Source organism: Tupaia chinensis, unplaced genomic scaffold (assembly GCF_000334495.1).
Source record: "Tupaia chinensis unplaced genomic scaffold, TupChi_1.0 Scaffold149831_1, whole genome shotgun sequence".
Taxonomy (NCBI): Eukaryota; Metazoa; Chordata; class Mammalia; order Scandentia; family Tupaiidae; genus Tupaia; species Tupaia belangeri.
The window spans coordinates 822971-837437 of record NW_006209676.1 but is presented as its reverse complement, the minus strand read 5'-3'; the positions used below and the strand labels follow the sequence as shown (position 1 = coordinate 837437).

Here is a 14467-nt window from a genome sequence, read left to right as displayed (position 1 = left end):
GTGTGTGCGTGTGAGAGAGAGAGAGAGAGAGAGAGAGAGAGAGAGAGAGAGAGAGAGAGAGAGAGAGAGAGAGAGAGAGAGAGAGAGAGAGAGAGAAAACAAGAGTGCCACCTCCAATAGGTTCCTTATACTGTAATCTACCCCTCAGTCTTAGCCGGTCTGGGTCACAACCTCATGATTTCCTGGCATGCTCTGGGAAGTCCCATGTAGTGAACTCAGGACCTTTCCTGTATGGGTCCAGTTACGTTACCAGCATGCCATCTGGCTCCACCTTAGCCATTTTTAAGTGTAGAGTTTAGTATTACTACGTATAATCATTCACATTATTGTGTATGCAATCTCTAGAGCTTTTTCATCTTGCAGAACTGAAGCTCTATACCATTAAATACCTCTCCATTCTCTCCTCCTCCTAGCCCCTGGCAACCACTGCTCTGTTTTATTTCTTATGAATTTGTTTGCTCTAGGTACCTCATAAAGTGGAATCATATAGTATTTGTCTTTTTGTGACTGGCTTATTTTACTTGCCTATCCTTAAGGTTTATTCATGTTGTAGAATATGTCAAAATTTCCCTCCTTTTTAAGGCTGAATAATATTCGACTGTGTGTGTATACCACATTTTGTTTATCTGTATGTCTGTCAGTGGATATTGGGTTATTTCTGTCTTTCAGCTATTACAAATAATGTTGCTATGAACATAGATGTGTAAATATCTGTTTGAACACCTGCTTTTAGTTTTTGGATATATGTGTAGAAATGGAATTTACTAGATTATGTGGTGATTCTATTTTTTTTTTAGAGAGAGAGATTTTTGCTTTAGGATGTGTACACTTGCTGGAGAGACAGAGACAAAAAGTGAGAAATCACCTCCCCGGGGGTGGGCAGGGGACAGTCAAACTGTAATCCCTTCTCCATTCTCCTCTCAGGATCTTGGACATACAGCGTAAGTTTGAAGCTACCAGGTCTGGGACTTGAACCACAGTTAACTATGTGGTAGTCCTGCGACATAACCATTATGCCATCTACTGGTTCTCCTAAAATTTTTTTTATAGGTTTTTGCTATAGAGCATGTTCACTCACCAGAGCGATAGACAGAGGTGGTGAGAGGCAAAGTGAAAAATCACCCCTCCCTGGTGGGCGGTGGCCATGCAGTCCCCTTTCCACCATCTTCCTGGGACCTTGGGCATGCACACACACGTGCCCAGTGTGATTTTCAAGCCAGTGGACCTAGGACTCAAACTGCAGTCAGCCATGTAGAGTCCAGTGATGTAACCACTATGCCATATGCTGGCCTTCTACTTTTAAATTTTGAGCCACCAACATATTGTTTCAGTAGAAGCTGTACTCTTTTATGTTACTATGAACTATGGACATGAGTTCCAATTTTACCACATCCTGATCAAAACTTAAATTTTTTTTATAGTAGTCATCTTTTTAAAAAAAAAATTGCCATAGGGCACATGTGCTCCCCATAGAGAAAGAGAAGGAAAAGCATCCCTCAGTGGGGGTTGGTCACACTGTAATCTCTTTCTCTATCCTGTCAGAATTTTGGGCATGCAGGCACACACGCTCAGTGTGTTTTTCAAGTGGTTAGGGCCAGGATTTGAACTGTGGATGGCCATGTGGGATCCAGCTCTCTACCCCTCGCTCTCTCTTTTTTTAAAACTTCGTTCACTTTTATTGGAATGGGAATATACACATTATTCACCAATAAACACTTATTGCTTTAAATTTACATCTACCCTATTTGCAGAAACTTGAAAATAATTTTGATTAAATGAAAAAAATACAAAAGATCATTTGTTCTTATAATTCAAAATATATTTAAAATAACATTTTTATAGCAGCCATAATATATAACCAAAATTTCAGAACTTTAGTTCCTCCTGTATAACAAAATGGCCACATTTAATTATCTTTGGGGGAAAACATTTGGTGGCTCCTTAAACAAGGCAGATTAGCAACTGGAATAGTTTTCATTTCTGAGCACTCAAAGCTTTGCTCTTGACTATTCTATTTTCTTTATCTTCTCAGCCTAGACAATTACTCCAACTTGAAATAAAGTTTAAATAGACTTTCGACATTTAATACTGGTAATGCTTACTAAGATTTTTAAGAATTCCCAACAATGAGAATCAGAACATGACCCATGATTAAAATGATCTTACAGGACTTACTGCATGGTGGAATGTCGTATTCAGTATCAGTAATGTTTCTGAATTAAGTGGTATTTTTTTTCCACAAACTTAGCACCTCCTCAGATATCTGCTAAACAGTCTGCAATCACAACAAGGGTTGGGAGACCATGTTCCAAAGAGAATTATGTGATTCACTTAAGACCCCATTGCAAGATCAGTCTCAGGCATCATTGAAACAAGGAATGCAGTCTGCTGGTTCCCATGCTCTAAGGGGTGCTTGTATCCACATGGGCACCATCACGAGACAATACTGTTTTTCCAGAATCAACAAAAAAATAGCTATGCACTGAAATGGACTCCTGCTTTACATATGATCTGTTAAATGCACCTGTAAAACTAAAAAAATTTCCAAATGTCAAGAGATACGGTTATTGTAACTCAGAATCCAGCTCTCTTAACTGCTAGGCTACAAACTGGCACTGTAGAAGCTTTCTTTTTTTTGGGGGGGGCGAGAGGTTGTCACTATAGGGCACGTGCGCTCACCAGACAGACAGAGAGAGACATAGAGACAGAAAATGAGAAATCACCCCCCCAGTGGGGATGGTCACGCCACAATCCCTTCTCCTACATTCTCCTCTCGGGCTCTTGGGCATGCACGCACACGCGCCCGGTTTGAGTTTTAAGCCACCGGATCTGGGACGCGAACTGCGGTCGACTACGTGAGAGTCCAGCGACATAGCCATTACGCTAACTGCTGGTTCCCAGAAGCCTTCTTAATAGGTTTATCCCTCTGTTGTTTTGATTTGCATTTCCTTAATGGTTAGCAAGGAGCATCTTTTCATGTGCTCCTTGACCTTTTGTCTATAGTTGGACAGATACCTATTTAAGTCTTTTGCCTATTTTTTAAATCGTCTGTGTTTTGGTTGAGCTTTTATGGTCTTTTAATGTCTACTTTTGCCTTTTAACTAATTTTTCACATAGAAAAATGTTTTTAAGATTTCTGTATTAGTTATGATATGCTGACAGCTGTGGTAAGCCACATCTCTTAGTGACTTAACATACGGAAGTTTGTATTGCTTTTTCCTGTCACAGCCAGTGTGCATATGTTGTAGAGCATCTTTGCTCCATGCGGGCACTTAGAGGACACAGGCACCTGTATTTATTTATACATATATGTGTATATATGTATATCTTATATCACTACCATAATCAGCATTCTGATGTTGTGCTGAGGAAAAGAACAGAGATAATACTGAGCACTAGCAGTCATATTTTGGATTATATGAGGGGATTTTCACAGGTTTGTGGAAAATGGAATTTATATTGTACAGAATTTTTTAAAAATCCATGCAGTTTTTTTTTTTTTAAATAGCATTCATTTTTCATGAACTTCTTGAAGACCTTGTAATTTCCTTGCTTAAAACCTTTTACTGATAGGGCCGGCAGGTGGCGTGGTAGATAAAAGCGCTGGACTCCCACATGACTGACCATGGTTCAAGTCCCAAACCTAGCAGCTTGCTTTCTCGCTTTCCCTCTCTTTCTCTCTCTCTGCCCCTCTCTGGTCAAATTAAAATAAATAAATAAAAGTTAAATAAAATAATTTAAAAAAAAAAACCTTTTACTGAGAGACCAGCATATGGTGTAATGGTTATGTTGGTGCTGGGCTCCCATGTAGTAGACTGAGGTTTGAGTCCATGGTAGCTTAAAACTCATGCCCAGGGCATGTGCGTGGGTGCTCAAAATCCCAAGAGGAGAATGGAGGAGAATGGATTGCAGTGTGGCCATCCCTCCAGGGAGTGATTTCTCACTTTCTGTCTCTGTCTCTTTGGGAAGCACATGTGCCCTTTAGCAAAAATCTCTCTTAAAAAAATAACAAACAGCTTTTTGGGACTAACAGATGGTGTAATGGTTACAACACTGGACCTACTACATAGTTGATGCCACGTAATTAGTCCCGGACCCGGTGGCTTAGAAGTCACACTGTACATGTGTGTGCCCTACATCCTGAGGAGAATGGAGAAGGAATAGCTGTGTGGCCATCTCCTGGAAGGTGATTTCTTGCTATCTGTCTCTCTGTCTCTCTCCAGTGAGCACACATGCCCTATAGCAAAAATACCTCTTTAAAAAAAAAACGAAATAACCTTTTAGTGAATTCTTAGTACATGTAAGAGTAAAATTGCTCTGTGTTGTTCCAAGCTTACATTGTACTACTTTTCTCCATATTATTTTGTAGCAGTATTGGACTAGGTCATCTTCTATGATATGCATGGCTTTTTTCCCTCCTCGAACCTATGTATTTTGTAGTTTCATTTGTTTGGAACACCCTTCTTCTTCCTTTTTTTTTTTTTAAGTTGCCCGAGGCACACGTGCATTTTTTTTAAAAGCCAGAGGCATGTGTGCACTTGGCAAAGAGAGACCAGATGGAAAAGGAGAAAACAACTTGCATCCCTCCATGGGTTATGGTCATGCCACAATCCCTTCTTCTTCATATCTATCCTTTCACGATTTTTGGCATGCACACATGTGCCTGGCATATTTTTCAAGCCACAGGGTCTTGGATTCAAACCTTCATCGGCCATGTGGAATCTGGCTCCATGAATCACTAGGCCACTGGGTAGATCTGGAACACTATAAATATTTACATGGCTGCCATCTCTTAATTCCATCTCTAACTAGAGACTATAACTAAAGTAGCACTATTATTTTCTGTTCTTTAGGATAGCAGTGTGTTTATTTCTGTTGCAGCATTTATCATCTTTAATTTTTTTTTGGAAAAAAAACCCCTTTGGTTTGCTGTAACTGTGTCCTCTGCTGGAAAGCGATGTCTGTCTTGCTCATCATTTTATCCTAGCAGCGGTATCCAGCCAGTGCTTACACTGGTTTTTCAGTAAAGGATGATGTAGGCATGAATGAATATTATATAGAACAGACTAAGTGGAGAGACTAGAGAGAGTGAATTATAACAGGGTTGTCATGGTAATTCAGGTGACTTGCTAAAGGCTTGGATTTTAGTAGTGGCAGTGGAACAGAAAAGGATGGACAAAAAACATTCCAAAGAAAGAACCAACTCAAATTGATGTGTGACTCAAGGGGAGTCTGGGTGAGTGGGAAGATAGTGGTTTGTAACTAATATAGTAGTAAAGAGGTTAAAAGATCTGGGTTTTTGGAGTAATGATGAGTTGGGATTGATTCAGGTCGAATTTGAGGCGATATAGTAGCATATTCATGTAGAAATATTGAGGAACAGTAGGTTTGATTACAGAACACACATGTAATTGTAGATTTGACTCAACTGTCCACTGAAAGTGATAGGATACAGCCATAAAAATGGGTTAGCTATTGATAGAGGGCTCTTGAGAAGAGCAGATGGCTCAAGGGGAGGAAAAAGAGGAGCCAGAAATGGAAACCAGAGGTGGGTGGGGAGGGTTGAGGAGAACCAGTTAGATACAGGGTTAAGGAAATCAGTGCCCAGTTGAGGAAAAAGGAATGGTTAGCTTGTTGCCTCTTGTTTGACTATTTCTTGAATATGTGTCTGGAAGTTTGAAATGCTACTTTCTGTGAAATATGAGGTCCAAGGGCACCTTAGGCTTTCTTGTCTCTGTGAGAAAGTATAGCTTGCTGAGAATAATGAAGTGTATACCTTTGAGTTCTTTTAGAAATACTTTTTAGAGGTCTGTAGTGAAATATTTACGACCAAAGGGTTTTCGTTTTAAAGTAGTCCAGAGAGGAAGCAGACTGAGTGGATGAGAATATGAAAAGGAAAAGTGGCCATAAGCTGATGAGCATATTGGGTAGTGGGCTTAGAGGATTTGCTTGGTCCTTTAATGTATGTTTGAGATTTTATGTAATAAAAATGGTAAAAGAAGGGAATTGGCTCTCCCTCTTACCAGCTATGACATTGGACATGTTACTTAAGTTTCTTCACACTTTACATAATAATGTTGTTATTTAAAATAACAATATCATAAGATTACTTTGGGGGGTAATAACTTTGTATTAAAAGCTTTTAGCTGGAATTGGCAGTGTTTTGGTGGTAAAGGTGCTGGACCCCCATGTGGCCAACTGTGGTTTCAGTCCAGGATCTGGGTGCTTGCTTACTCACTTTCCCTTTCTCTCTGGTCAAATTAAATAATAATAATAAATAAAACTGAATAAATAATTCTTTAAAAAGAAAAGTACTTAGCATACTTGCTCTGAACTGAGTATCCAATAAACATTTCTAAAGTGAAATATAGTGACAAAATACAGTCAAATGTCAAGGTTAAGGAGTTTGTAGAGGGAGAAAAACTTTTGGGCTTGTTGCAGTAACTTAAAAGAGGTGTATTTTTTTAGAATATTACAGTAAGTTGTAATTACTAACTTAAAAATTTCTGTATTGAGAACACTATTTTAAAATGTTTTTAGTAGGATTTTTCTGACTTGAAAGTACACAAAATCATAGCAATACAGTGATATTTCATCTGTTTATACTTCTTAACCACATCCTTTTACTGTATCTTATTCTGAAAGCATTTATAATGCAGGTGTTTCTTTGAAAGGCATTGTCCTTTAAAATTTAAGAGTAACATTAAAATGAGATGGGATTGGCAGGTGGTATGGTGGTTAAGGTGCTGGACTCCCACATGACTGACCACAACCTGAGTCCTGGACGTGGCATTTGCTTACTCACTTTCCCTTTCTCTGGTCAAATTAAATGATGGTGATGATGATGAATAAAATTAAATTAGAAAGTCTTTCAAAAAAATGAGATGGGAGGCCCAGCTCTTTGAGGCATAGAGGTAGAACTCAGAGCTGGAGGCCACATGCTGACTGTCAAGTTCCTTACCCTGTAGGCAGGGAAAACACCCTGGGTAGGTGTGTCTTAGAGCAAGATCATGGTGTGACCAGGCCCTCTGACAGCCCCGTACCCCATACACATGCACGCTGTATCATGAATTTAAAGGGGGGGGGGAGGAGGAGGGAGGAAAAGAAAAAAAGAAGGGGGTTCAGCTGCATTGGTGCAAGCAGTAGAGTGCCACATTGCAATTCTAGAAGCCACATGAGAGGCCTTGAGTTCAGATTCTGCCAGTTGCCTCCCCCATGGGTAAACCCGAAATCCTAGCTAGCTGGTGGGGTTGGGGGATTGGATCACAGTGCTCCCCTATTGAGAGTACCTGTCTCAGGAGTGTGGTGGCGGCCGCTATATGGAGAGTACCTGTCTTTGTCCCCCCCCCCCATGCCTTATAAAATAAGTAAGTGAACTTAAAAAAAAGAAATGAGAGAATATTTAAAATGAAAGCATACTTAAATTATACTAACACCAACTTAGCGCATTTATGTGTGTGAGTGTAAGGAAAATTGGTTATAGCTAGTATACTGAAAAATTACATTTCCAGTCTGTAGATGCTATGTAGTTTTGCTTCCCAATAAACAGATTAGAGCCATAAAACAGGGGAGGATGCTCTCGCATATCTTTTCATTTTCATTTTTACTTTTTTCCCCCCCAGATGGCCAGAGGGTGTGTGCGCTCTCCAAAGAGAGTGAAAGACAGGGAGAGGGAAAAAGCACACATACCTGAATTGGGTGTGGTCATGCTGCAATCCCTGTGCCTCAGTCCCTTCTCTTCCATTCTCCATCCTACTGGGCATAGGTATAAGTACACCTTGCGTGTTTTTTAAGCTGCCGTGGCTGGGATTTAAACCAGCTATATGGGATCTGCCTTCCTTAACTACCAGGCCACAGAGCTGGCCCTCATTTTCATCTTTTTAAAGTTTTATCATTTCGTTTAGAGAAATTCGAAGAGTTTACCAGGCAGAATTTGGAACTTTGATATTGTGTGCGTGATCACATTTTTTTTTTTAATTGCCAAAGGGTGCATGTGCTTGCAAAGAGACAGAGAGCAAGAGTGAGAAAGCACACTCTCAATGCGATATGATCACCTTGTAATCCCTCCTCCATTCTGTTAGGATTTTGGGCATTATGTCCAGGTGCACAGTATGTTTTTCAATCCACTGATGCTGCGGTTTGTACTGCAGTTGACCATGTGGCATCTAGCTTCCTTAACCACTAGTTTGTCTTTATTTTATCTTAACATTGAATTGGAAAAATTAAGTATTGTAGCCTTTCTCTTAATTAATTGCACCCTAAGTAAGAATAGTAATTTGGAACAAAAGATAAGTTGAAAAGGGCAGGCATATTTGGAAAGAAGAGTTTAAAAAATGGAGGAAAGAAAAGAGTTGAGCGATAATTGGTGTAAATAGCTGTCTACAGTATACGTTTCACCTTAATTTAAGTGTCAACTTGCAGTGAATTAGTAGCTGAAATCTGCTTTGCCAGTAACATATAATTGGTGACTTTTAATTTATTTGCTACCTAGTACAAACATATCTTCCCTATCAGAAAATTATGTAAAGTTCTGATTCAGGTATCATTAGTTTATATTTCTATACAATTGGTAGTGAAAGTTTTAGAAATTTTTAGCACTAGGTAGTAGGATAGGGCAGGGAAGGCAATGGTGTATGGTGTAACAAGCATTGTACTAAATGTTTTTCATTTTATTTTGCTTGATCCTTAAAACAACTCTGTAAGTAGGTGTTACTGAAACACAGAGAGGTTAGGTTAAGTTAGGGTGCATGCAATAGCTAGAGCAAGAGAGAGGGAGAAAGCACCCACAGTGGGATGTGGTCATGCCATGCACTCTTCTTCATTTCTCTATCCTGTCAGGATTTTGGCCATGCACATGCATGTGCCCAGCATGTTTTTTAAGCCTTCAAGCTGGGATTTGAATCTAGGTCACCTATGTGGGATCCAGCTTCCTTAACCATTAGGCCATCACTATTTCTAAATTTTTGAGGAACTGCCAAAATGTTTTCCACAGTGGCTGTCTCATTGTACATTACTACTAGCAACACACAAGGGTTCTAATTTCTGTCTTCACCAACATTTTTTTTAAATCTTTTCTATTTTTGGTAAAAGCCATTCTAGTGGGCATGAGGTAGTAGTATAGTATTATTTCATTGTGGTTTTGATTTGCATTTTCCTAATGGCTAGTGATTTTGAGCTTAGACTCAATGTATTGTGTATTGGCCATTCATGCATCTTTGGAGAAATTCGTAAGTCCTTTGCCAGTTTTTGAACTGGATTGTTTGTTGTGTTTTGTGGAGTTATAAGTGTTCTTTATATATTCTGAATATTAATCTCTCTCTCTTTTTCTTTTGAAGAGGTTTATAGGGCACGTGCACTCGCCAGAAAGAGAGAGACAGAGAGACAGAAAGGGAGAAATCAACCCCCGGGGGGATGGCCATGCCGCAATCCCTTCTCCTCCATTCTCCTCTCAGGACCTTGGACATGCACGTGCATGTGCCCGGCGTGAGTTTAAGCCACTGGGTCCAAGACTCGAATCTTGGTTGACTACGTGGGAGTCCAGCGACGTAGCCATTACACCAACTGCTGGTCCCTGAATATTAATCTCTTATCACGTATGATTCCCTATATATTTTCTCTTTATCTATGAGTTGCCTTTTCACTCTATTTAAAGAATATCCTTGAGACCAGCAGGTGGCATGGTGGTTAAGGCACTGGATACTCCTACATGACTGTGACTAGTTTGAGTTCCAGACCTGGTGGCTTGCTTTCTCACTTTCTCTCTCTCTGTGTGTCTCTCTGGTCAGATTAAAATAAATAAATGAATAAATAAAAATTAAAGAATTCTTTTAAGAAAAAGAATATCCTTTGGGGCCTAACAAATGGCACTGAGGTTAAGGCGAGTGGATCCAACATGGCCAACTACGTGGTTCGAGTCCCAGACCTGGCGCTTGAAAATCATGCTGGGCCCATGTGTGTGCTCAAAATCTAGAGAAGACATGGAGGAGAAACTAGGTCACCTATGTGGGATCCAGCTTCCTTAACCATTAGGCCATCACTATTTCTAAATTTTTGAGGAACTGCCAAAATGTTTTCCACAGTGGCTGTCTCATTGTACATTACTACTAGCAACACACAAGGGTTCTAATTTCTGTCTTCACCAACATTTTTTTTAAATCTTTTCTATTTTTGGTAAAAGCCATTCTAGTGGGCATGAGGTAGTAGTATAGTATTATTTCATTGTGGTTTTGATTTGCATTTTCCTAATGGCTAGTGATTTTGAGCTTAGACTCAATGTATTGTGTATTGGCCATTCATGCATCTTTGGAGAAATTCGTAAGTCCTTTGCCAGTTTTTGAACTGGATTGTTTGTTGTGTTTTGTGGAGTTATAAGTGTTCTTTATATATTCTGAATATTAATCTCTCTCTCTTTTTCTTTTGAAGAGGTTTATAGGGCACGTGCACTCGCCAGAAAGAGAGAGACAGAGAGACAGAAAGGGAGAAATCAACCCCCGGGGGGATGGCCATGCCGCAATCCCTTCTCCTCCATTCTCCTCTCAGGACCTTGGACATGCACGTGCATGTGCCCGGCGTGAGTTTAAGCCACTGGGTCCAAGACTCGAATCTTGGTTGACTACGTGGGAGTCCAGCGACGTAGCCATTACACCAACTGCTGGTCCCTGAATATTAATCTCTTATCACGTATGATTCCCTATATATTTTCTCTTTATCTATGAGTTGCCTTTTCACTCTATTTAAAGAATATCCTTGAGACCAGCAGGTGGCATGGTGGTTAAGGCACTGGATACTCCTACATGACTGTGACTAGTTTGAGTTCCAGACCTGGTGGCTTGCTTTCTCACTTTCTCTCTCTCTGTGTGTCTCTCTGGTCAGATTAAAATAAATAAATGAATAAATAAAAATTAAAGAATTCTTTTAAGAAAAAGAATATCCTTTGGGGCCTAACAAATGGCACTGAGGTTAAGGCGAGTGGATCCAACATGGCCAACTACGTGGTTCGAGTCCCAGACCTGGCGCTTGAAAATCATGCTGGGCCCATGTGTGTGCTCAAAATCTAGAGAAGACATGGAGGAGAAAGGATTGTGGTGTGGCCATCTACCCTGGCGGGATTAATTTCTCACTTTCTCTCTCTCCACCCTCCATCCTGCAAGTCCATGTGCTGTGTAATAAAGGGGGGGGGATATCCTTTGATGCACAGATTTTTAAAGTGTTTATTTTGATGAAATCCAACTGTCCATTTTTTCTTTCGTTGTCTGTGCTTTCTGTCCTGGATTATGTAGGTGGGTCCAGTGTGTTCTCAAGGGTCCTTATGAATGGGAGTCAAGAATGTCAGCCTAATAAAGGTCTTGATAATTGGCCAGGAGCCAAGGAATACAGGCAGCTTTTAGAAGCCAAAATAGATAAAAGAACGAATTCTCCCCAAGAGCCTCCCAGGGAGACACAAGCGTTGACTGTAGCTCTGTTAAGATCTGTTTTGGATTTCTGACATCTAGAGTTGTGAGATGACAAATTTGTATTGTTTTAAGCCACTAAATTTGTGGCAGTTTGTTACAGTAATAGAAAACTATTGTAATACAGCTAGAATCAAAGGAGAGGCTGAGAGCCTGGACATGGGACATAAAAGACGTTTGATACAGTCTACCTGTTCCTTTGCTCAGATTGGCTTGGACCCTGCATTGATTCTGATCCATCACTGAGTCGTGCTGTGCTGCAGTCCCTTCAGTGGAAATTTTAAAAGGGTTAGGTGTGTTAGCTAATTGTACCTGCTGTGGCAGTTGGTGTTGAAGTAGGAGTTAATATTCATTTCCCTCTTTGATTACCCATTCTAGATTTCCTTTATGATGGACCAACAGTTGAGCTGTTTCTTGTCGGCGTCTGCCCCAGGGCTTGGGTCTGGCTGAATCATGATCAGGGGTCTGTTGGTGAGGAAGAGAAAAGAGGACGAGAAAGAGAAAGCCCTCCATCTTGCCAGGACTGGGGAATTGGGAAGAATGAGACAAAGACATAGAGTAGAAATGGACACAGCCAGCCTGAGCCTAGGTAGCCCAAGCAACTTGGTGCTGCAGCTGAGCCACTGCTTGAGCTGCTAGAGTTGCTTGAACCACCCAGACAAACTGGGCCTCTTTATTTATAGTACAAGGAGACATTACACATGTATGTTTCATGACACTTCATAGATTGGTTGCCAGGTTACAGACAATAAGCAGTTAACAAATCTATAAGGGTTTAGTCACACCAGGCCAGGTGTATCCCTTGGTGATAATCCTATCAAGAGAAAGTCTCATCTTTTTTAATGCAGAGAACTAGCTGTTAGGTGTGAGGAAGGAGCTAAAGATCTTCTCTATAAGGAGTGCACCACCACACCCAGAGAAGTCTAAAGAGCCTTTCAGATGCAGAGCAGGGATTGGATTTTACTAATTGGGGTCAAGATGTTTCTTTTTTTTTTGAGAGAGATTTTCACTGTAGGGCGCGTGCGCGCTCGCCAGACAGACAGAGAGAGACATAGAGACAGAAAGCGAGAAATCATCCCCCAGGGGGGATGGTCACGCCGCAATCCCTTCTCCTCCATTCTCCTCTCGGGATGCTGGGCACGCATGCACACGCACCCGAAGATGTTTCTTGAAGTCCATCAGATGTGTCTGTTGGAACGCCCCTAGTAATTTCCACCCTTGCTCTGTCTGCAGCCAAGGTCAGGGAAAGACAAGTTACAAGGTTCTGCCAAGCCTCAAAAGAGCAGGTGGTGGTTGCTCAGAGCATGTCCCTACACCTCAGATTCTCTCTCTTAAACGTGTCCCCACAGGTTCTAGTTGCTTGTGACCTCTAGACTTTCATTCTTGAGAGATTTGAGCTCTTAGTTGCCTTGCCGTTTGTGGGTCATGGATGCTGCAATTTCCTGTTTCTCATGGAACCAAGAATGGATACACCCTGAGTTCCAGACAGATTATTCCCTACTCCCATTATATACAACCACTCCTAGTGATAATAAGGGTCAATTATCGCTGCTGGTGTATGCCTTTCTCTGACTGTGAATCCATCAGCATGAGGAGCCCAAAGTGACCAACTGATGGTTGTAACTAGGCACAGTGGACTGGTTTAGTGTGTTGTCTGTGTCCTCTGATGGAAGCATTACTCTCAGGGCCTCTAATACAACTTGCAAGTCTAAATTGTGGAGTGGAAACTCTTGTTCCATAAGTGAGATACTGAGATCGATGGTGAAAAGATACTTCTGTATCTTGGCTTCTTGACTCATACATTGTAGATATGAAAAATATAGTACTTTAGCCACTGATTGGGTCAGTACACTTAGTACATCTGAAAGACCAGCAAGATGACTTCTTTTTTTAGCTTTTAATGCACCACTCCATTATTGTGAGTTTGGCAGTTTCTGGGTGATGTGATACATGATGCTGTGGTTGCTTAATGTGGTGTCTCAACATAAAATGGGTCCTTTGGCTTTAGTGATAAGGTGGCTTGCATATTGGTAAAGCACACATTTTGAAGCCATCGAGGTACTGTGAATGTGGAGATTCACTCTGGGAAGGAACTGCAAACCCGTTTCTAGAGTAAGTATAAATTCTGCTCCTCCCAGAAGTAAGGGTTCCCACCCTTAAGTAAAACCCTTGTTTTATTGATATTTACCTTATGCTATCTGCCCAGCTGTATGTCTCACAAATTGCTGTTTGCAATCTGTAGTGATTTTAATCATGCTAGAATTTTGTCTCTTATTTAGGTTTTTTTTTTTAGTTTTTTTTTTTATAGTTTTCAAAAATAAGTTGATGTTTTTGATAACAGGATTCTGGTGACCAGGTGTTTTACATTATAACATAGTACAACTGTATGATTCTATTTATATGGAATTCAAGAAAAAAAAATTACAGTGACAGAGAACCTGTCAGTGGTTATGGGGACAGGAGGGGGGGATTGGCTGTAAAGGGGCACAAGGGAACTTTTTTGGGTGGATGGAAATATTTGAAATCTTGATTGTGCACAGGCTACATAGTTGTATACAGTAGTCAGACTCATTAAACTTCACAAATTTTGATTGTGACATACCCAGTTTTTTTTTTTTTTTTGGTTTTCTTGTTTTATTTACCTTTACTATACTTTGCTTCTCTTTTCCTTTCTTGGCCTTATAATTTTTAAAATTTTATTTAGATGAATTGGTGATTCAGTTTGTAACAAAGTGGGAATGTATAATCTTACCTATTATCATCATTGCTACAGGTGTCATATCCTATGTGACATCAGTTTTACTTCCTAGATCCTTGTTTGCCCTAGGAACTGGTGATATAGTGATAAATGAGACCATATTTCTTGATAATATTTTATGATTTATTTTCTTTTGGAATATTTTTTTTATCTTTGTAGTGATAGTGTTTCTTTAAATCCAATGCTCGAAAGAATCCTGTGTGCAAAAGTACTCTAAAGATGTGTTACAGGGGTCCTGCCCCCCCCCTCCACCCCCCCG

General features: G+C 40.3%; 1 protein-coding gene and 1 pseudogene across 1 annotated transcript in view; one reads left to right on the top strand and one right to left on the bottom strand.

Moving 5' to 3' along the window:
- The window catches only part of LOC102470475 (40S ribosomal protein S6 pseudogene), a 36476-nt pseudogene extending 23227 nt beyond the window's left edge, over nucleotides 1-13249 (bottom strand).
- Nucleotides 1-14467, top strand: part of NCK1 (NCK adaptor protein 1) — an 86977-nt gene that overhangs the window by 17824 nt on the left and 54686 nt on the right. The gene's annotated exons all lie outside the window — the stretch shown is intronic.